The sequence below is a fragment of the Heterodontus francisci genome, chromosome 11, assembly GCF_036365525.1.
Source record: "Heterodontus francisci isolate sHetFra1 chromosome 11, sHetFra1.hap1, whole genome shotgun sequence".
NCBI classification, from domain to species: Eukaryota; Metazoa; Chordata; class Chondrichthyes; order Heterodontiformes; family Heterodontidae; genus Heterodontus; species Heterodontus francisci.
In genome coordinates this window covers 68,307,990-68,328,668 of record NC_090381.1, presented here as the reverse complement: position 1 = coordinate 68,328,668, position 20,679 = coordinate 68,307,990, and the positions used below count along the sequence as shown (strand labels likewise).

At 42.6% G+C, this 20,679-nt stretch overlaps 1 protein-coding gene across 8 annotated transcripts in view; it reads left to right on the top strand.

Moving 5' to 3' along the window:
• Window positions 1–20,679, top strand: part of tbl1xr1a (TBL1X/Y related 1a) — a 217,871-nt gene that overhangs the window by 108,224 nt on the left and 88,968 nt on the right. For 5 of the 8 annotated variants that reach the window (XM_068042241.1, XM_068042239.1, XM_068042245.1 and 2 more), the window contains one exon: window positions 1,184–1,218. The exons of 1 other annotated variant lie outside the window; for it this stretch is intronic. The gene's annotated coding sequence lies outside the window, so the exon portion shown is untranslated. Of the gene's footprint in view, window positions 1–1,183; window positions 1,219–2,054; window positions 2,208–20,679 lie in introns of all 8 variants that reach the window. 2 more of the 8 variants (XM_068042244.1, XM_068042242.1) reach the window with 1 other exon arrangement.

The window sequence follows — 20,679 nt, the reverse complement described above, 5'->3', positions numbered from 1 at the left end:
CACTGCTTAGAAAGGTCATTTGGTTGGAAAGGTAACAATAGCTGTTGGTTAAGATTGCTGAAAAGGCACAGAAAAAAAATCTTAATATATAATGCTTCCAGGCTTTATGGAATACATTGTGCATATTTATGTCCACTTTCATTTGCAAAGACATTAAGTGTAGTGGTGTAATATAAAATTAACTTCAGCCAATAACTATCCCTTTCCATCTTTATTTAACCCAGATCTCACAACACTCTTAATTTTTATTACTTTTCAGCACATAGGAGCTAGAGTAGACCATTCAGCCCCTCAAGTCTGTTCTCTATCTTTCTATTGGACCATGGCTGATCTGTACCTGTACTCGATATCTCTCAATTCCCTTTCCTAACAAAAATCTCTCTCAATTTTGAATCTTCCAAATGACCCAACCACAAAAACCTTTTGAGGGAAGAGTTTTCAAGGTTTCCATTACCGTTTCTGTGAAGTACTTTCTGACCTTACCCCTGAATGGCTTAGCTTTAATTCTAAGGTTAAGCCCTATTGTGTAATTGTTATATATATAAATACATTACATTATTACAGTTTTCACAATTAACATGTGTTAATGCAGTGATTTAATCCATCAATATAGCACATCTTTGCAGAAAATGTTGCAAAGCATTTCAAAGGAGAAATTGTTACTGAATAGTAGTAAGGAGAGATGTTAGAAAGCATGGCTGTAAAGATTTTGAGGAAGCTTTTAAAAACGGGGAAGAAGTAGCAAGGTGGAGGGGATTATGGGAGAAGTTCCAGAAAGTAACACCAAGATAACTGGCTGTTCTGCCATTGAAAAGATATTCAACAGTTGTTAGGTGGAGTGACTGAAAGTGTGGTCAGAGATTTGAGAGAAAGCTTTTGAAGATGGGAGAGAATGTTGCACTCCTGAGGAGTTGAGGAAATGAGTGTAAGACTATGAAAAACCTGTGGGTTTTGATACTGATATTCAGTTTTTGGTTTCTGATTTGTGCTGAAATTTATTAATTATGCTTATTTCAACTTAGTAAAATATAATCTTTAGAATGGAAGAGTGCAGTGAATAAGTGGATTTCCTGAGAACATTAAGAAATCATTTTACGCTATATTACTATTATATGTCATCCACTGTAAATTACAAAACATTCTAAATTCCTCTATTGACATGTCACCCTTCTATCCATTTTAGGAATATTTGTATCTACTATCAACTATTAAGACCAGGTAATATGAAAAGATTTAATCAGAAAACCTATTTTTCAATTTGGAAGCTAATTATTTTAGAAATATGGTGAAATCTTGGTCGCAATGACTAGTTGACAAGCCATTACTGTCTTTTGTGGGAGCACAAAGTGTACTAATTTTGTAAGATATTTGTCCATTTACAGATATCTTCGACAATGTTCAGCTATTGTTCTCTATTTATGGACTGAAAGAAAGCAGGAACTGGATCTCACCAAGAGATTTGTTTTGTTGCAATTAGACTTAGTCATTCATCTTTTAACTCCTGACTTTTGTTCACCTATTATCTGCCTTTATAGTACTTGACTACAGATTTGTGACAAAATGCACTCAAGTGAATATATAACATTTCTGTTGCTAATATTGCCCCTGCTACCGTACCCCTGCCGCCCGCCCCCACACACACACCTTGCTGGGATCTGTTTCAACAGTCTCTGGATGAACTTCAGTATCCCACCCAAATGGCTACAATTAGGGTGTGAAGCTTGACATGTAGTTTTTGGTTATTCATCATGAAAGATATTACAGTCAAGTCTGATCCTGTCCTCATCTGGTGCTTTCATGTGCATATTCTAGCAGGAGTCACTGGGTTAATGATTTCAAAAGGAAATTGGATGGGCACTTGAGGGAAATAATCTTGCAGGGGTATGGGGATAGGTGGGGAATGGGACAGACTGGAGCCGGTATGGACTTGATGGGCTGCAAAGCCTCCCTCTGCTGTTGCGACTCTATGATTGCAATCAGGATTGGAAAACTAGGCTGACACTGTAAAACTGTATCAAAGATTGGTCTGATTGAAAAATATTGTTTCATTACAGATGAGTTTTGATAGAATAAAACTGGCATTCAAAGCCAGTGAAAGCAGCCCTCCTCGCACCGCACCACCCCCCACCTTCACCCCGCCATTAAACAATTGCTAACACCTCCAAGATCAACTGACAGCAAAAAAGGAGCTTTTTTCGAGAGAAAAGGTTAGAAAATATAATATGTTAAATAGGAAAAACATTTCCGTTTAAAAAAAATCAGATTAGGAAAAGAGGGAAAGTGGTGACTGAACATGCATAATTGGTAATATTAAATCTTTTTTTAAATCTATCTTGTCATCATAGATATTTAAAATATATTGGGCTACATGCAGTGCACTGAAGATAGGTGACTTTTATACACTTCAAATGTGACCTTATCTGGGTTTTTGAGTAGCAAACAGCCGCATGTTTTAATGAGTAGCTTATAAGTAAAAAAGGCTTTTCTTGGCCTAGTCTGCGAAAGGGTAAATGTAATTATGCAAAGACCCTTCCTTGGGTGGCAGCCACCTAACATGTGGTTGGCGAGCACTGTTTATTTTTAGTGAAATTGCGCTGTTACTTTAGTAGCTTAAATAGCTTTATAACTTTAATATAACTATTTCACCTTCTGAGGATGTGGGTTATAATCTTATACACCATGGAGATGGGAGTTTCTCTGGCCATGTTGGTAGTCTGCAGACTATTTTCTGATCTACTGTTAATCATAAAAGCCAGATACTGACTGGTATAATTCATCTAACAATATTAATGGTGAATAATATATGGAAGTAGCACCTTGTTTAAAGTATTCCCCTATTTACATTATTGAAAATAACATTTGGTTTGTGATTCATTTTGTCTTATAGAGACCCACATTTTAGGTTTCATCTAGTAGCTATGAGAAAGCAACTCAGACTTCAGTGTGTTGAACTGATCTGTAGCAGTGCAAGATGGGAAGACTTGAGGCTGACTGGGTTCAGCTATCTACAATGACTAATTTACCGCATCTCGTTTGCCTTTGGACTGGTGTCCAGGCAAGCTATTAGGTCTCTGTAGGATGCTATAAACCAGAACATCAAAGAGGATGTTTTGTGAATTTAGTGCAAAAATAGATCCCCTTGGTGGTGAAAATGAATTGTAAAATCAAAAATCAGTCCTGCTGGAAAGAGGTATATTTACGTGATTTTTCTTATTGAAATTTTGTATTGCGAATGGTTAAATTGAAGGTATTCCAGTCCGCATTTTCTTTCTCTGTTTGTTAATCCAATGTATCTCAGTCTGAACAGTTGAATCAAATGTTGCACTTTCCTAAGCTGCATTGAAGTGATTTTTTGTGCATGATTATGTTTTATCGCTTCATGTCTTCAAAGGGAACATACAAATGACAATGCAGTTCGTAACTGACCTAGTATTCAGAACCTAGAAAGTAAACAGAAGTTAGACTTATGTTTGCAAAGGCTTGAATTTATTGTGCGAGTTTCTGTTGCTACATACTTCATTTACACCAGGGAATAACAGCACCTGCAATTTATCATTCAGGCTGGAGCCAGGTGTCTAGGGGTCTTTTGCTGTCTTTACCTGGTCTTATTGCAACAGGGTTTTAATTTTAAAGCTCCCCTTTTTGTGAATCTTTGTTCACAGCTTTCCAATTATAAGGCAAAGAAACCAACACACCAGGTTTTCTCAGGTTTATATAAGAAAAATGAAATTTATTAAATCTTAGGCTTAAACTCTAACATGGTTGACGGCTACGGATATATGACACGCCCACGCTAGTATGCACGCGATATACACATGCAAATAGGGACTGAAAAGAGGAGAGGAAAATATAGTAGAGAGGGGTTTGAGGCAACATCAGAAGAGTTTCTTGTTTACTGTGCTTCAAGCTCACTTGATTGTAGGTAGTCTTGCTGTTCGTTGGGGCCCAGTGTTCTTCTTAAACCTTGTTCATGTAGGAGACGTTTCTCTCTTTGAGGTTTACATGTTTTCACAAGATTCAGTTCCGTGGGAAAAAGATGGAGGCAGGCAGGACTGGAGAGGTTCTGCTTCAGTTCCAGGAGCACGCGGCTTTCTGATTTCAAACACTGTTGGAAGTTCAAATTCCAACAGCCAGCTAGTCGTGACTAAAACTGATCTGATCACTTCTTCTGTGTTTGTGGATTCTGCTTTCTTAGCAGTCAACCTGGAATGCTAGCTCCCCCACCTTCAATGTTCTGGTAATCAAAAGTCCATTGTTGATTGGCTCAGGGCATGGTCCTTTGTCCCTTGTTCCAACACTGTTTGTTACCATGCAAATGTCTTTTCAGTCAGGGGCTTGTAATTTTTAATGTTCATGTGGCGAAATAATGTGTGCCTCAGTCTTGACAGGTGGGTGGTTTGCCTGACACTACATACTTCATTTATACCAGGGAATAACAGCACCTGCATTTTATCATTCAGGCTGGAGCCTTCCTAAATTTCATGGAAAGTTCTATAGGCCAATAATGGCAAAAGCACAAGGGAAAGTATCAGCTAGGCTCAACTCTCGCGTCCCATAGGTTTAAACCTCACAGCAGGACTGGAGTGTATAATCTAATGTTGATACTTCAGTACTGAGGAAATGCTTCATTGGAGGTATAACTTCCCGATAAGAAGTTAAATTGACTCCCTTTATGCCTGTTCAGATGGATGTAAAAGATTTATGACAACTGTTTATGGCCAACATTTATCGCTCGACCAATGCCACTAAAACAGACTAACTGGCCATTTGTCCCCTTTGCTATTTATAGGACCTTTTGTGTCAGCTAATGCATTTGAAAACTTCAAAAGTTATTCATTGATTGTGAAGTGCTATGAGGCATGAAAGCTGCCATATAAATGAAAGTCATTTGTTTCTTTATGGATGGGCAGAGAGCCCAGTCGAGCTATGAACAGAAGATGGTTGATCTTCTACAAATGGCTGTGGTGGCAGCTTTTTACCATTGCTTTTGGTGGCATTGCAGGAAACTAAAATCCCAACAGGTTTTTGGTACTTTCAGCATTACTGCTTTTGGGTTATTTACACAACAGGGTTGTCATTGAGTGTGCTTTAGGCATCGGAAGGAATCTGAAAATGAAGGGGCATGGCTTTGCACAGCTTGAATATCAGTAAGGATATATGCAATGCTATACCACTGTCGTTTCCTATATTTAAGATTTTTAGATTCCTAAATTTTAGCTGTGTCATTGAAAAGTGAAGAATTAAAATAATTTATTTGTTTTTAACTAATGTAAATTTAGTTTTGCAGATAGACTGAATCATGTTTGTGGCATGTTTGAATTTTGATTTAATGCAAAAGGCCCACCACAGTCTCACCTCGTGCATTGGAGCTTTTTTTTTATGGTCACATTGAAATGTGCCAACCAGGTTGAGCCCATATGCTTTATTCTTTTGGGGTTTAGAGAAGAAATCAAGATTACAGTACTGGTGGCTTTGCATCATATAAAACTGACATGCTAACCTGACCAAAGGCTGGAGCCATCAGTCAGGCATAAAAGAGAAGCTTTTATTTGTTACAACCAAGGCACTGTCTTTTCTAGTTTCAATTCTCCACAGGTTACAACATATATTTAAATGTTTACCCAGTTACTGATATGGTCAATCATAGTCTTCATCCCAGAATAAAATACACCAACCAGGTTTCTTTAATAAACAACAAAATTATCAGTTTATTATAAAACAAGACTTATCCAGTAAAGAAGCAAAGCATTAATACACAGATTGAAATATGAAAGCTCCCCTTTTTAAATACCCAACACACACACTGGTTAAAGAAACAAATAAAGAAATTCTCTGCAGAGGTCTTTTACAAAATAAAATAAAAAAAGAATACTTTGGCCAAATACTTGCTAATTCTTGAAGAAAAAAGATGAGATATGTTGTGCCCCAAAAATGGCATACAGTCTGATGTCCGAGTGCACGTAGATGGGTCACTGGGATCTTTTCTGGAGCAGTTCTTTTCAGGCGCCGTCGAACAGTAATCTGGCAGGCTTTTCAGGTGCTGCTTAGGAGAAATGCGGCATCAGGGATTTTAGCTCTCCCACATTGGATCCGCAGCGTTTTTTCAAAGAGGTAGAGAAAGAGAAGCTGGGTATTTTTCAGCAGGCTACAAACCCAACTGCTTTCAAAACAGCCCACATCCCAACTGAACCAAAAATGAAACCTCCTGACCACCATAAATCTTGACATGCCACTTTTCTGTAAACATCTCGCCCAAGTCACCAAGGTTTCTGTTGTTTATTGAACTTAAGGCATGTGACATTCAGGAAAGGTTTGTTTTCAAGCAAGACCTCTCAGTGACCCTAGTGAAAAAAAACCACATTCATGGAATCTTTTCAGTTTTCCCAAATGAACCAATGTCCATAATTCTAAATTAAGAGTCCTCAAAAAAAAATAGAAGCACTTTCATAACACATTTAACATTTCATCTCTGCTGGCTTTACGCTCAGAACTAATACTAGCGCTTGCTTGCAACATACATCAACAAAAGGAAGAACTTGAGGAAGTAAAGGACGTTTTGAATCACTTTGTTAAATAAGAAATGTTCCTATATTATTTAAATCTTCATTGTCTATTTTAGATTTGATGTTTTTAGAACTGCAAAAAAACAAAGTGGCAAGAGGTTGGTATGTAAAGTGTGGTTTTATGAGAGGGTATGTAGTAGTGTTACAGTTGTAAAGCTATTATTGATGTTTGAATAACTTTGTTTATTTCTGCATCACCATGCATAACTACAACCAAATCTTCAACTCATACCTGCCATTCTATCCATGTCCTCTCATAATCTAAAGTTCTTTTCCTGGAGAAATCCTGTGTGAGTGGCATAGATGCTTGCTAATATGATGAACAGCTCTGCTCCTGGTGGATGAGGAATATCTTGCCTAGTTATATAGTGTAAAATCAAAGTTAATGTTTCAGGTCTGTGACCTTTCATCAGAAATCAGAGTTCTGATGAAAGGTCACAGTCTTGAAACGTTAACTCTGCTTCTCACTCCACTGATGCTGCCTGACCTGCTGAGTATTTCCAGCACTTTTTGTTTTTAGTTCAGATTTCCAGCATCTGAGGTATTTTGCTTTTATAATAGTGTAAAATCAAACCTTGTTTTTGTATAAACACTTGAGCTGGATTTTATGCTCTTGCCCTGTGGTGGGTTTGGAGGTGGTGACGGCACTCAATCGAGCAGGATGGTGCTCGTTGGGCACCTTGCCACCTTCTGGCCTTTACCCTGATTAAGTCGATGGCAGGAAGGCCCGTGGACGGCTTTCCTGCCCAGCCACCAATTGAGGCCTTTAAGGGGAAATTAATGTCCAATTAAGGGCCTCTTCCTGCCGCCGCTGGTATCAGGCACTCAGTGCGTGAACGAGGGACCCAATATCGGGAAGGGGATCCTGCTGAGAGCCACCCCCTGCCCTTGCTGCTGACCCCCTCTACACCCCCCTCCTCTGTGATCCAACTCCGCGAAACCCCTCCTGCCATCATTCACCTGAGGCTGGATCCAGTGCCGACCCAGGCCTCAGGTGGGTGTCCTTCTCACAGTAGCCATTGCCTCACTAGTGGCGCTGCTGAGCAAAAGAGCTGCTAGCCTCTGATTGGTTGGCCAGTAGGCGGGACTGACACCCCCAGGGTCCTTGATCCTGATGTGCCTGATTGGTACTTGGCAGATTGCCAAGGGGCTCTCACCAGCTCTCCAGCCAGTGGGTGAGACCCCTGTTGCCTACATTAAATACCGCTTACTTCATTTGTGGTACGTCAGTTGCTACGAGTAGTTCACATTCAACATTATATTCTCATGCCGTTTTTTTCCCCCTCATTTGAGTCTAGACTGGGTGTAATAGCCCTTCAGATATATTTAGAACCTTTTTTTTGAAAAAATACAAATTGACAAAACAATTTAGCTATATTTTTCTTGTTATATGCTCTTTGTTGGAGATATTAAATGTTTAAGAAAAATATTGATAATGGAATTTTATTAAGTGTACATTTACGTGCAGCTACTGAGACTTTGTAAAACTAGGTTTGACACCAGTAGTTTAGTGTCAGTGCAAAATTTTCACCAATGCTAAATATGCAGCTAAATGCATTTTAAATATCTTGGTGTTTTAGTTAATATAAAGACTATCTCAGTAGTTTACTGGTTTTTTTCTTGCAATGTGATTGAAGCCTGTTTTGCAGTACATCCTGATTGCTGAACAGCAACATGGTTTTTTCATGGATGAACCCCTAAACTGCTCATATAATCCTTCCCAGAACTAATGGCTTTGACCTAATTCTTGACATAGGCAGGTCCTTGTGATTCATGGTGTGAGGGCTGTTCAATGCAGGGAATATGGTGACAGTTAAGTCTTTGGGATTAGATTGCTAATTGTACAATCATTATCTGATAATTCTAGAAAATTTTAGGTACTCTTTTGGTGCATTAGAGGCCAGAGGTGTAGTGCTTGTATATGAATTGAGGCAAGATACTTCAGTCAGGTAATTCTAATCAATATTGGTCCTCAAGGGAATAAACTGAAAAAAATCTTATGTGTTAGCTTTTTAAAGGCTAAATTGAGAGGTTTTTTCCCCTTCATAAAATTAACTGGGTTTTGAAAAGTATCAAAACTAATATATCGTCAAGTTCACTTTGTTTTGAATGTTTTTTGAACAATCAACTTTATTTTGAAAAGCATCAATACTGTATTGCATTATTTAAAAAATTGAAGGGACAGTAAGATTTGCCTACAAATGTCAAAATATTTCAGTTTATATTTGAGAATCGGAAACAGAAATATGTTGCCTATTATGCATTTGCTGCAAAGACCTTTTTTGTCTTGCATGCTGTTGAAGTGGAGGATCTATTGAACATGGTGACTAAATAAGTCAAATTGTGTGTGTCTTCCTGGGGATCATATTCAGCAATACAGCATGAAAACTGCAAACCAGTCACCTTGCCAATGAGTAACTCCTGTACACTCGGGACTTTTACTTTCCACTGATTAGAGGGGCCCAATTTACAACACTAGGGCGTTGGAGAGAAGTGGTGGGGAGGTAAGAGAGGCAAGGAAGTGGAGGGCGACAGGGTGAGGAGGAGAATGACCTGCTGCATCGGTGGCTAGAGACCAGGCAGAAACAACTAACTGAGGGAGAAAGGGGACATGATACTAGCCACAATGGCCTCATCTGAGTCCCAGGTGCAGGGTAGGAAATTGTGAAGTGGAGAAAATGAGAGATATTTGTGCAGCTTGTAAAAGGTTCAGGTAGATTTGAAATTAAATGTACAGATTCCTCCTTACGCTTTTTTTTTTAACTTGCCCTTTCCTGCCTTTACCAATACGGTGGACACTTCTGGAGCCTAGTCATCTTAAGCTGCTCCATAGTGCACTTGATAGCCAGAGCAGTTGCATTTTTAAAAATTTGTTCATAGGATGTGGATGTCACTAGCTAGGCCAGCATTTATTGCCCATCCCTAATTGTCCATGAGAAGGTGGTAGTGAGTTGCCTTCTTGACCTTCTGCAGTCCATGCGCAGTAGGTACACCCACAGTGCTGTTAGGAAGGGAGTTCCAGGATTTAGACCCATAGACAGTGAAGGAACATTGATATAGTTCCAAGGCAGGATGGTGTGTGGCTTGGAGGGGAACTTGCAGGTGGTGGTGTTCCCATGCATCTGCTACCCTTGTCCTGCAATATGGTAGAAGTCGCGGGTTTGGAAGGTGATGTTGACTGAGCCTTGGTGAGTTGCTGCAGTGCATCTTGTAGATGGTACTCACTCCTGCCACTGTGCGTTGGTGGTGAAGGGAGTGAATGTTGATGGGGTGCCAATCAAGTGGGCTGCTTTGTCCTGGGTGGTGTTGAGCTTCTTGAATGTTGCTGGAGCTGCACCCATTCAGGCAAGTGGAGAGTATACCATCGCACTCCTGACTTGTGCCTTGTAGATGGTGGATAGACATTGGGGAGTCAGAAGGGGAATTACTCGCCACAGAATTCCCAGCCTCTGACCTGCTTTTTTAGCCACAATACTTATGTAGCTGGTCCAGTCAAGTTTCTGGTCAATGGTAACTCCCAGGATGTTGATGGTAGGAGATTCAGTGATGGTAATATCATTGAACATCAAGGGGAGATGGTTAGATTCTCTCTTGTTTGAGATGGTCATTGCCCGGCACTTGTGTGGCGCGAATGTTACTTGCCACCTATCAGCCCAAGCCTAGATGTTGTCCAGGTCTTGCTGCATCTGAATACAGGCTGCTTCATTATCTGAAGAGTGCCGAATGTTGCTGAACATTGTGCAATCATCAGCGAATATCGCCACTTCTAACCTTATGATGGAGGGAGGGTCATTGATGAAGCAGCTGAAGATGGTTGGACCTCGGACACTACCCTGAGGAACTCCTGCAGTGATGTCCTGGGACTGAGATGATTGGCCTCCAACAACCACGGCCATCTTCCTTTGTGCTAAGTATGACTCCAACCAGTGGAGAGTTTTCCTCCTGATTCCCATTGACTTTGTTTTTGCTAGGGCTCCTTGATGCCATACCCTGTCAAATGCAGCCTTGATGTCAAGGGCAGTCACCGCACCTTTTGGAGTTCATCTCTTTTGTCCATGTTTGGACAAAGGTGGTAATGAAGTCAGGAGCTAGCCCTGGCGGAACCCAAACTGAGCGTCAAAGAGCAGGTTATTGCTAAGCAAGTGCCACTTGATAGCATTGTCAACGACCCCTTCCATCACTTTGCTGATGATCGAGGGTAGACTGATAGGGCGGTAATTGGCTGGGTTGGATTTGTCCTGCTTTTCGTGTATGGGACATCCTTGGGCAATTTTCCACATTGCCTGGTAGATACCAATGTTGTAGCTGTACTGGAAGAGCTTGGCTAGGAGCGCGGCAAGCTCTGGAGCAAAAGTCTTCAGTTCTATTGCTAGAATGTGTGTCAGGGCCATAGCCTTTGCAGTATACAGTGCCTTCAGCCGTTTCTTGATATCACGTGGAGTTAATCAGATTGTGTGAAGACTGGCATCTGTGATGCTGGGGACCTCAGTAGGAGGCCGAGATGGATCATCCACTTGGCACTTCTGGCTGAAGATGGATGCAAATGCTTCAGCCTTGTCTTTTACACTGAAATGCTGGGCTCCTCTGTCGTTGAGGATGGGGATATTTGTGGAGCCTCCTCCTCCTGTCAGTTGTTTAATTGTCCACCACCATTCATGACTAGATGTGGCAGGACTAGAGAGCTTAGATATGATCTGTTGGTTGTGGGAATGTTGGCTGGTTATGTGTTTGTATGCAACCAGGTTTTAAAAAAATGCAAGCAGTTTTTTATGTGTGCGTAACTAATGTTGGCTAAAATGTAACATTATCACAGGATTACCAACATGCCCAATGGCAATTGCAAGTAATATATATGAGAAAATGTCATGAATACAGTTTTGATGTGAGAGTTTACAGTGCATTTTGAAATGGAATTTTGTGACCTATCTACCATTTTAACAGGTCATGCACACATACAGAAATACTGAGCAGGAAAAGACTAACTGGTTTGAACCAGCCCCACATGTTTGTGATGCTTTTAGATTGGGAAGAGGATGAATTGGATGGGGAAGAGACAGGAGAGATCAGGAGGAAGTTGAAAGGATATGAAAGGAATATGTTGGGAGTAGAAAAAAAAAATGACTTGCATTTATATAGCCCCTTTCACAACATCAGGATGTCCCAAAGTGCTTTACAACCAGTGAAATACTTTTGAAGTGTAGAGTCACTGTTGTAATGTCATAAGCATGCCAGCCAATTTGTGCACAGCAAGTGTCCACAACACCAATGTTATAATGACCAGATAATCTGTTTTTGTGATGTTGATTGAGGGATAAGTATTTGCCAGGTCTTCAGAGATAAACTCACTTGCTCTTCTTCAAAGTAGTGCCATGGGATCTTTTACATCCATCTGAGAGGGCAGAAGAATCCTCGGTTTAACGTCTCACCTGAAAGATGGCACCTCCAAGAGTGCAGCGCTCTCTCAGTACTGCACTGGAGTGTCAGCCCAGACTTTAGTGCTCAACTCTTGGTAGAGGACTCAAATAGAGGAAGGTAAGTGGGTGAAGTTGGCAGAAGGCAAAGAGGAGGGGAGAGAAATTGGTAGGCGAAGAGATTAGAGAGAGGGAAGAGCACCAGTGCATAAGTTGGGGATTGGGGGAAAGGACAGGTGGAGATGGGGAAGGAATATGATCAGGAAGGGGAGATGATGAGGACAGGGGGGAGATGATGAGGACAGGGAGGAAAAGAAAGCAAGGTAGTTCAAAATAAAAATAGAACTACTAAAAATGTATGTGCATTTAAAACAGACTTGCATAGAGTGAAATGAAAATGTATCAAATAAATAACTTACAGAAAATAGGCAGTAGCGGGGGAAAATAATTAAGTTGGGTAAATATGGCATTAATAAATTGGAAAGACCCTGACACATCTAAGCCTAGAAGATTGAGCTTCTTTGAGAAGCTGATTGGCAGGGTCAGGAAGCTGCAACAACAGCAGTGGGCTTTTCGTTCTAGTTAGTACAGGGCTATTGGGTAAAGGTGGGGTGGCAGTGAGTGACAGTCACAGTACTGGAAGACTAGATGGCAGACCAACTAGCTAGCAATCAGGCCAGCAGCAGGCAGAAAGGCTGTACTGATCATTTCAGTACATTATGCAGGGGTGGAAGAGGCGTATCAGTGGCAGTGTTGAGGACAAGAACTGGCATGTGAAGTTGGCCCCAGTAATAGAACCCATGGAAATCAGAAAAAACAGGAGCAGGGAACATAAAAACAGATCTGTATGCCATGAGCTGAGTACAGTAGAATTGCCTTTACTCGTGGCAAGCTGTTTGACATTCTCGAGGAATGCACTGCTGCAGCACCATCCTTTGGCGAATGTTAAGCACTACACTTACCATGGAAAAATAGAGTTTGAGTTCAATTGATTGCCTGTCACATAATGTTAGGCGGCATAATATTATGTTTACAGTGTCACATACCATTAAAATAATGGAACTGTTTTAAATATATAATAGATTTGCAATTGACATATACTACCTGAATACATTACCAAGTGAGCTGGAATTTATTCAGCTTGATCACACAAAACCTTGCAAAATGTTAAAATGCAAAGTTAAGCTTTTTTTCTGACTAATGTATCTCAGTTAATTGTTTATAGTGTGAAAATAATAGCTCAAGTCAACTGAGCACAGTTGTGTCTTGCTATTTAGGCTAGCTATTTTTAATTGCTTAATTAAATAGTTTTGTTCCTTTACTATATTTTGGTGAACACTGCATGAAGTCTGTCTCAAAGGTGATTCCTCTGTAACTTGAATTTTTATGTACTCTACTGTTTAATTCCTGTATTGGAGATATACTGTAGAAGTCTACTATTGGGTTTCCTTTTACAAAGTGGGGGAAAGGTGGAATGATAGCTGTTCCTAGTACAAGTAAATCTAACAGCATTGCCCAAAGGAAGTATTAACATGGGGATTTCTATAAATCAGGGTTGTCCAACCTTTTCGGGCAGAGGGCCGCATTATGATTTTTGCTCGACCCGGGAGGCCGGTAAGCAAATTTCGAAATATAAAGGCATTAAAAATTTATCTTACTAATAAAAACAACAACAAATGTGTATTTTTATGAAGAAGCTTTAAATGAGAAGACTAATTTATTGACTTAGTTTCTCATTGCTATATTGAAAACTGATTAAGTGACACACCTGGCATTTTTGCTTGCAAAAGTAGTCAATCTCTGCCCGCGTGCTTGATGTAGCGATGCAGAGTATTCTGGATAGATGTCCATCTTTCAGGAGAGACCTTGATCTCTTCTCCCACCTCTGCCCACACTCTGTGTGTGTGTGTGTGTGTGTGACTTTTTCTCTCTTCCCTCCCCCCTCCCCTCTAGGACCAGGGGACACATTGAAAGTATTGTGCAAAAGATACAGGGGGAATATGAGAAAGCGCTTTTTATGCAGTGGTGGTAATGACCTGGAACTCGCTGCCCACAAGGGTGGTGGAAGTGGAGACGATCAAAGACTTCAAGAAGAAGTTGGATGGTCACCCGAGAGAAATAGACTTGCAGGGCTACGGGGATTGAGCCAGGGAGTGGGACTGACTGCATAGCTGTGTGGAAAGCTGACATGTACTCGATGGACAGAATGGCCTCCTACTGTGCCCTAAGTAAATGACTCTTTGACTCTCTCTTCTCCCCCTCTCTGTCTTTCTTTAACTCTTTGTCTCCTTTTCCTCCCCCGTCCCTCTCCACCCCCCTCTCTCTATCTCTTGACCCCCCCTTCCACCCCCATATCTCCAGTGTTCCCCCCTCAGTATTCCCCGCACCCCACTCAGTGTTCCCCGCTCTCTGTTCCCCCCTCTCCCACTCTCTGTTCCCCCCTCTCCCGCTCTCTGTTCCCCCCTCTCCCGCTCTCTGTTCCCCCCTCTCCCGCTCTCTGTTCCCCCCTCTCCCGCTCTCTGTTCCCCCCTCTCCCGCACTCTGTTCCCCCCTCTCCCGCACTCTGTTCCCCCCTCTCCCGCTCTCTGTTCCCCCCTGTCCCGCTCTCTGTTCCCCCCTGTCCCCGCTCTCTGTTCCCCCCTCTCCCGCTCTCTGTTCCCCCCTCTCCCGCTCTCTGTTCCCCCCTCTCCCGCTCTCTGTTCCCCCCTCTCCCGCTCTCTGTTCCCCCCTCTCCCGCTCTCTGTTCCCCCCTCTCCCGCTCTCTGTTCCCCCCTCTCCCTTTTCCTCTTCCCCCCTCTCCCTTTTCCTCTTCCCCCCTCTCCCTTTTCCTCTTCCCCCTCTCCCTTTTCCTCTTCCCCCCTCTCCCTTTTCCTCTTCCCCCCTCTCCCTTTTCCTCTTCCCCCCCTCTCCCTTTTCCTCTTCCCCCCTCTCCCTTTTCCTCTTCCCCCCTCTCCCTTTTCCTCTTCCCCCCTCTCCCTTTTCCTCTTCCCCCCTCTCCCTTTTCCTCTTCCCCCCTCTCCCTTTTCCTCTTCCCCCCCCTCCCTTTTCCTCTTCCCCCCTCTCCCTTTTCCTCTTCCCCCCTCTCCCTTTTCCTCTTCCCCCCTCTCCCTTTTCCTCTTCCCCCCTCTCCCTTTTCCTCTTCCCCCCTCTCCCTTTTCCTCTTCCCCCCTCTCCCTTTTCCTCTTCCCCCCTCTCCCTTTTCCTCTTCCCCCCTCTTTCTCTGTCTCAGTTCCCTCTTCTCCCTTTCTCGTTTCCCCCCTCTCCCCCTCTCATTTCCCCGCTCTCTGTTCCCCCCCTCTCCCTCTCTCTCTGTTCCACCTCTTTCTCTGTCTCAGTTCCCACTTCTCCCTCTCTCGGTTCCCCCCTCTCCCTCTCTCGGTTCCCCCCTTCTCCTCCTGTCTCTTCCCCCTTCTCCCTCTCTCGGTTCCCCCTTCTCCCTCTCTCGGTTCCCCCTTCTCCCTCTGTCTCTCTCCCCCCCCCACCTCTGAATCTACCCCCTCTCTCCCTGTGTCTTATCCCCATCTCTCCCACTCGCTGTTTCAAAGTTGACAGCTGCCGACATTGGGTACAGCTATTTCCCAACAGACCTGGGGTTTTCTGACTTTTTTTTTAAAAATCCGCCGGAAAACCCCGAGTCTGTTGGAAAACATCTGTTCCTGATGTCAGCAGCTTTTGGCTGTGAAACTGACAGCGTAATAGTTTAAAAGGCAGTGTTTGACAATGGGAAATTTCTCATCTCCAGTCACGGTGACGATGAAGAACAGCCCCAGGAACAGTTGACATCGGCGGGTCGTATGTTGGATAAGCCTGCTATAAATTGTACTTCAACATGGGTGCTTACTTAGTTAGGTTGAATTCTAGCGTCTGTGCATCAGTTCTCTGTTTACACTGTTCAAAACAGATCCCAATGCCAGAATCATAGATTCACTTTCAAGATCCAAGGTTCTGCTGCCAGGATAAGTGAGTTCGATTTATCAGTGAAAAACAGAGCTAGTCCACCAGTACCTGTTTTGTATGATTAAGTAACCCAGACTAATGTCAAAAATGCCCAAGGATTTCCAACATTTCCTACTTGCTAGGCACCTTTTATAGAATTTATGTATGCTTTAATTTGATATAATCTGATTTGTGGAATGGTGAGTAGTTGTGTGATAGTATAATCCTGTTTGCTTCTCAACTATTGTAACAAGGGCCCAGATTTTGTGGTCAGTGGCGAATAAAAGGCACTTGCCCTCCAATATGCTTACAGGTGCTTACAGACTTTTAGTGGGCTTTTGCATGGCAAGTTGCAGTAATTAGTGACCTATTTGCTGTCTGATTTACTCCTTAATCACAGTGAGTGCTGATGGCCTCACCGTTACTTCTATGGCAAAATCCGTGCCAATATGTTTGTATATTTTGAGCTGTGATTATGTGCTTTTCTTTTCCTTTGCTGTTCTTTCAACCAGTTAGAAGTATTTGATACATCAGCAAATACCTGGAGCAAAAGAAAATGGGAAAACACCATGCTTACAAATGGCAGTTCAAAAGAAATCTTCTGTTTTGTCATCATAACACATTAATTCCATGTTTTGTTAAAATGGAAAAGGTACCACGTGCCATGGGTAATCCTGTCAATGGGAATGTTGAGGGGGAAAACAATCTTTTTATTTACAGGGTGATACCAGAACGGCGAGGTTATATTTATCAGGAAAGGATGAACGGGCTAGGTCTCTCTTCTCTTGAAGAGGGAGGGATGAAGGGTGACCTGATCGAGGCCCATGTCATGACGGTGCTCCATTCTTAAAATGTTTTGAGGACTTGTGTTAAACATTATGGACATTGGTTCGTTTGGAAAACTGAAATGATTCCATGGATGTGTTTTTTTTTTACAAGGGTCACTGGGAAGACACTTGAAGTTTTGTTTAAAAAAAAACCTTTACTGGATGTCACATGCCTTAAGCTAAATAAACAACAGAAGCCTTGGTGACTTGGGAGAGTTGATTACAGAGAAGAGACGTGTCAAGATTTATGATGGTCAAGAGTTGTTTTCGCTTTTGGAATATTGTTTTAGTTCATTTGGGGTGTGGACTGTTTTGAAGGCAGTTGGAGGTCAGTCTGGGAAGAGAGAAGCACCCAGCGCACCTCTTTCCTCCTGTCTCTGAGAAAGCCTGCGTATCCAATGTGACAATCATCAGTAAAGTGATGGAAGGTGTCATCAACAGTGCCTCAAGCGGCACTTGCTTAGCAATAACCTGCTCAGTGACACTCAGTTTGGGTTCCGCCAGGGCCACTCAGCTCCTGACCTCATTACAGCCTTGGTTCAAACATGGACAAAAGAGCTGAACACAAGAGGTGAGAGTGACTGCCCTTGACATCAAGGCAGCATTTGACCGAGTATGGCGTCAAGGAGCCCTCACAAAACTGAGGTCAATGGGAATCAGGGGAAAAACCCTCCGCTAGCTGGAGTCATACCTAGCACAAAGGAAGATGGTTGTGGCTGTTGGAGGTCAATCATCTGAGCTCCAGGACATCACTGCAGGAGTTCCTCAGGGTAGTGTCCTAGGCCCAACCATCTTCAGCTGCTTCATCAATGACCTTCCTTCAATCATAAGGTCAGAAGTGGGGATGTTCGCTGATGATTGTGCAATGTTCAGCACCATTCGTGGCTCCTCAGATACTGAAGCAGTCTGTGTAGAAATGCAACAAGACCTGGACAATATCCAGGCTTGGGCTGATAAGTGGCAAGTAACATTCGCGCCACATAAGTGCCAGGCAATGACCATCTCCAACAAGAGAGAATCTAACCATCTCCCCTTGACATTCAACGGCATTACCATCACTGAATCCCCCACTATCAACATCCTGGTGGTTACCATTGACCAGAAACTGAACTAGAGTAGCCATATAAATACCGTGGTTACAAGAGCAGGTCAGAGGCTAGGAATCCTGAGGCGAGTAACTCACCTCCTGACTCCCCAAAGCCTGTCCACCATCTACAAGGCACAAGTCAGGAGTGTGATGGAATACTCTCCACTTGCCTGGATGGGTGCAGCTCCAACAACACTCAAGAAGCTCGACACCATCCAGGACAAAGCAGAACGCTTGATTGGCACACCATCTACAAACGTTCACTCCCTCCACCACCAATGCACAGTAGCAGCAGTGTGTACCATCTACAAGATGCACTGCAGCAATGCACCAAGGCTCCTTAGACAGCACCTTCCAAACCCGCGACCTCTACCATCAAGAAGGACAAGGGCAGCAAATACATGGGAACATCACCACCTGCAAGTTCCCCTCCAAGTCACACACCATCCTGACTCGGAACTATATCGCCGTTCCTTCATTGTCGCTGGGTCAAAATCCTGGAACTCTCTTCTCAACAGCACTGTGGGTACACCTACCCCAAATGGACTGCAGCGGTTCAAGAAGGCAGCTCACCACCACCTTCTCAAGGGCAATTAGGGATGGGCAATAAATGCTGGCAGAGCCAGTGACGCCCACATCCCATGAATGAATAAAAAAAAACACCAGAAGCCCCTGTTGCCGCATTTCTCCTGGAAAGCCTACCAGACTGATTGGCAACATCTCCAGAACAAACTGCTTTTGAACAGATCCCAGTGACCCGTCTCCGTGTACCTGGACGCCAGACGAAAGGGACAACTGATATCCTTCCATATCTTCTCTTTATTCCTTCAAGAATTAAGAAGCTTTTGGCTAAAGTAATTTTTTTTGCCTTTTTGTAAGGTGAATCTCTGCAGAGAAAGCTTCATTTTTACTTTAACCAGTGTATGTTTGTGTGTGTATTGGGTCTAGAAGGTAATATATATATTTACATTCATATTTCAAACTTTGTGTTAATGCTTTGCATCTTTACTGGATAAGTCTTGTTTTATATGTTACAGCCAGTTGAGGAAGGGGTCTCAGGCTCTCCTCTTGCCCCTTCCTCTTATTTGACCACAATTGGGTTTATTCCTTTTTAAACAGTGGTTGTACTTGCCACCTGTGTGAGTGTTTTACCTTTTTCCTTTACTGTGATTGTGAAAGAACCAAGCAGACGGGTTTTCTTGAGTTTAAACAAGAAAGTGGTAAGTTTATTATACCTAACACTCTAACAATTTAGAAATGCTACAAATATGCTACACATTCACGCACACTGAATCACACGCACATAAACAGATTACAGGAGGGAATATAGATTTGGTGGTTGGATTAAAGTCCAGAGTAAATGAAACTTAAATACAGTCTGTAATCCGGTAGTCTTCAGCTGAAGCTATATTCTTGAAGTTCTTGGTTGGTCAAAGTGCACTTCGGCTGGTTTGCTTTGCTCAGAGTTTACCTGAAGGCAGACTTGGTAGTTGATTCTCTTCCCCTGGTTGCTGTCTGTAGCGTTCTGTAGGATTAGAGGGTCCCCCAGTCGCAGACGATTTTCACTTGCTGTTTTCTGAGAAAGACAGGGGAGCAGCAGTCTTATTTATTTATTTAGAGATACAGCACTGAAACAGGCCCTTCGGCCCACCGAGTCTGTGCCGACCATCAACCACCCATTTATACTAATCCTACATTAATCCCATATTCCTACCACATCCCCACCTTCCCTCAATTCTCCTACCACCAACCGATACTAGGGGCAATTTATAGTGGCCAATTTACCTATCAACCTGCAGGTCTTTGGCTGTGGGAGGAAACCGGAGCACCCGGCGGAAACCCACATGGTCACAGGGAGAACTTGCAAACTCCACACAGGCAGTACCCAGAATTGAACCCGGGTCGCTGGAACTGTGAGGCTGCGGTGCTAACCACTGTGCCACTGTACCACTTTGCTGCTGTACACCCAGTTACTGTTTGTGTAACAAAACTTGTTTCTTCGAGATGAACAGGCGATCACATGGTTCTTCTCAATACATACCCCAGGGTGTCCATTCACATTTGGAGGGGGTTGTCTCTTTCAAAGTCAATGGGTGGGGGATGGCTGTGCTAATTAAGCCATTCTAGGTAATTCAATCACTTAGAGCAAGCCATTGTCCTGGCTGGGCTTCTTGTTAGACTTTTTGTCTCCAGTGCAATCTCCTGGTATTTCAGATGTAATGGCAGTGGGCATCTTGGCTGCTAACTTTTTAAGTTACTTGTAGGGTTTTTTCCATCAAAAGTCTAAGATAAGTTTCCAACTAATGAAATTAATATTTCGCATTTGGCATATATTGTTTTTCTGACATATAAAATGATAATTTTGTTGTTTATCAAAGAAACCTGGTTGGTCTATTTTATTCTGAAATAAAAAAATAGATTAATGATTGGCCGTATTGGTAACTGGGTAAACATTTAAATATATGTTGTGACCTGTGGAGAAGTGGAACTGGAGAAAGACAGTGCACTCCTCCCGCCTCGATCGTAACACCCATAAAATTTTGAAAGGTTTTTGGTAGAGCAGATACAGAGAGAGCAAAACTGGAGGCCATCAATCTACGATAGCCACCAAGAAATCAAATGGGGAATTCAGAAGAAACTTCTTTACCCAGTTAGTGGCAAGAATGTCAAACTCACTACTACAGGGAGTAGTTGAGATGAATTGTATAGGTGCATTTAAGGGGAAACTGGATAAACATATGAGCGAGAAGGGATTAGAGGGTTATACTGATAGGGTTATACAAGGAAGGATGGGAAGAGGCCACATTGAAGTATAAATGCTGGAATGGACTGGTTGGGGCGATTGGCTTGTTTCT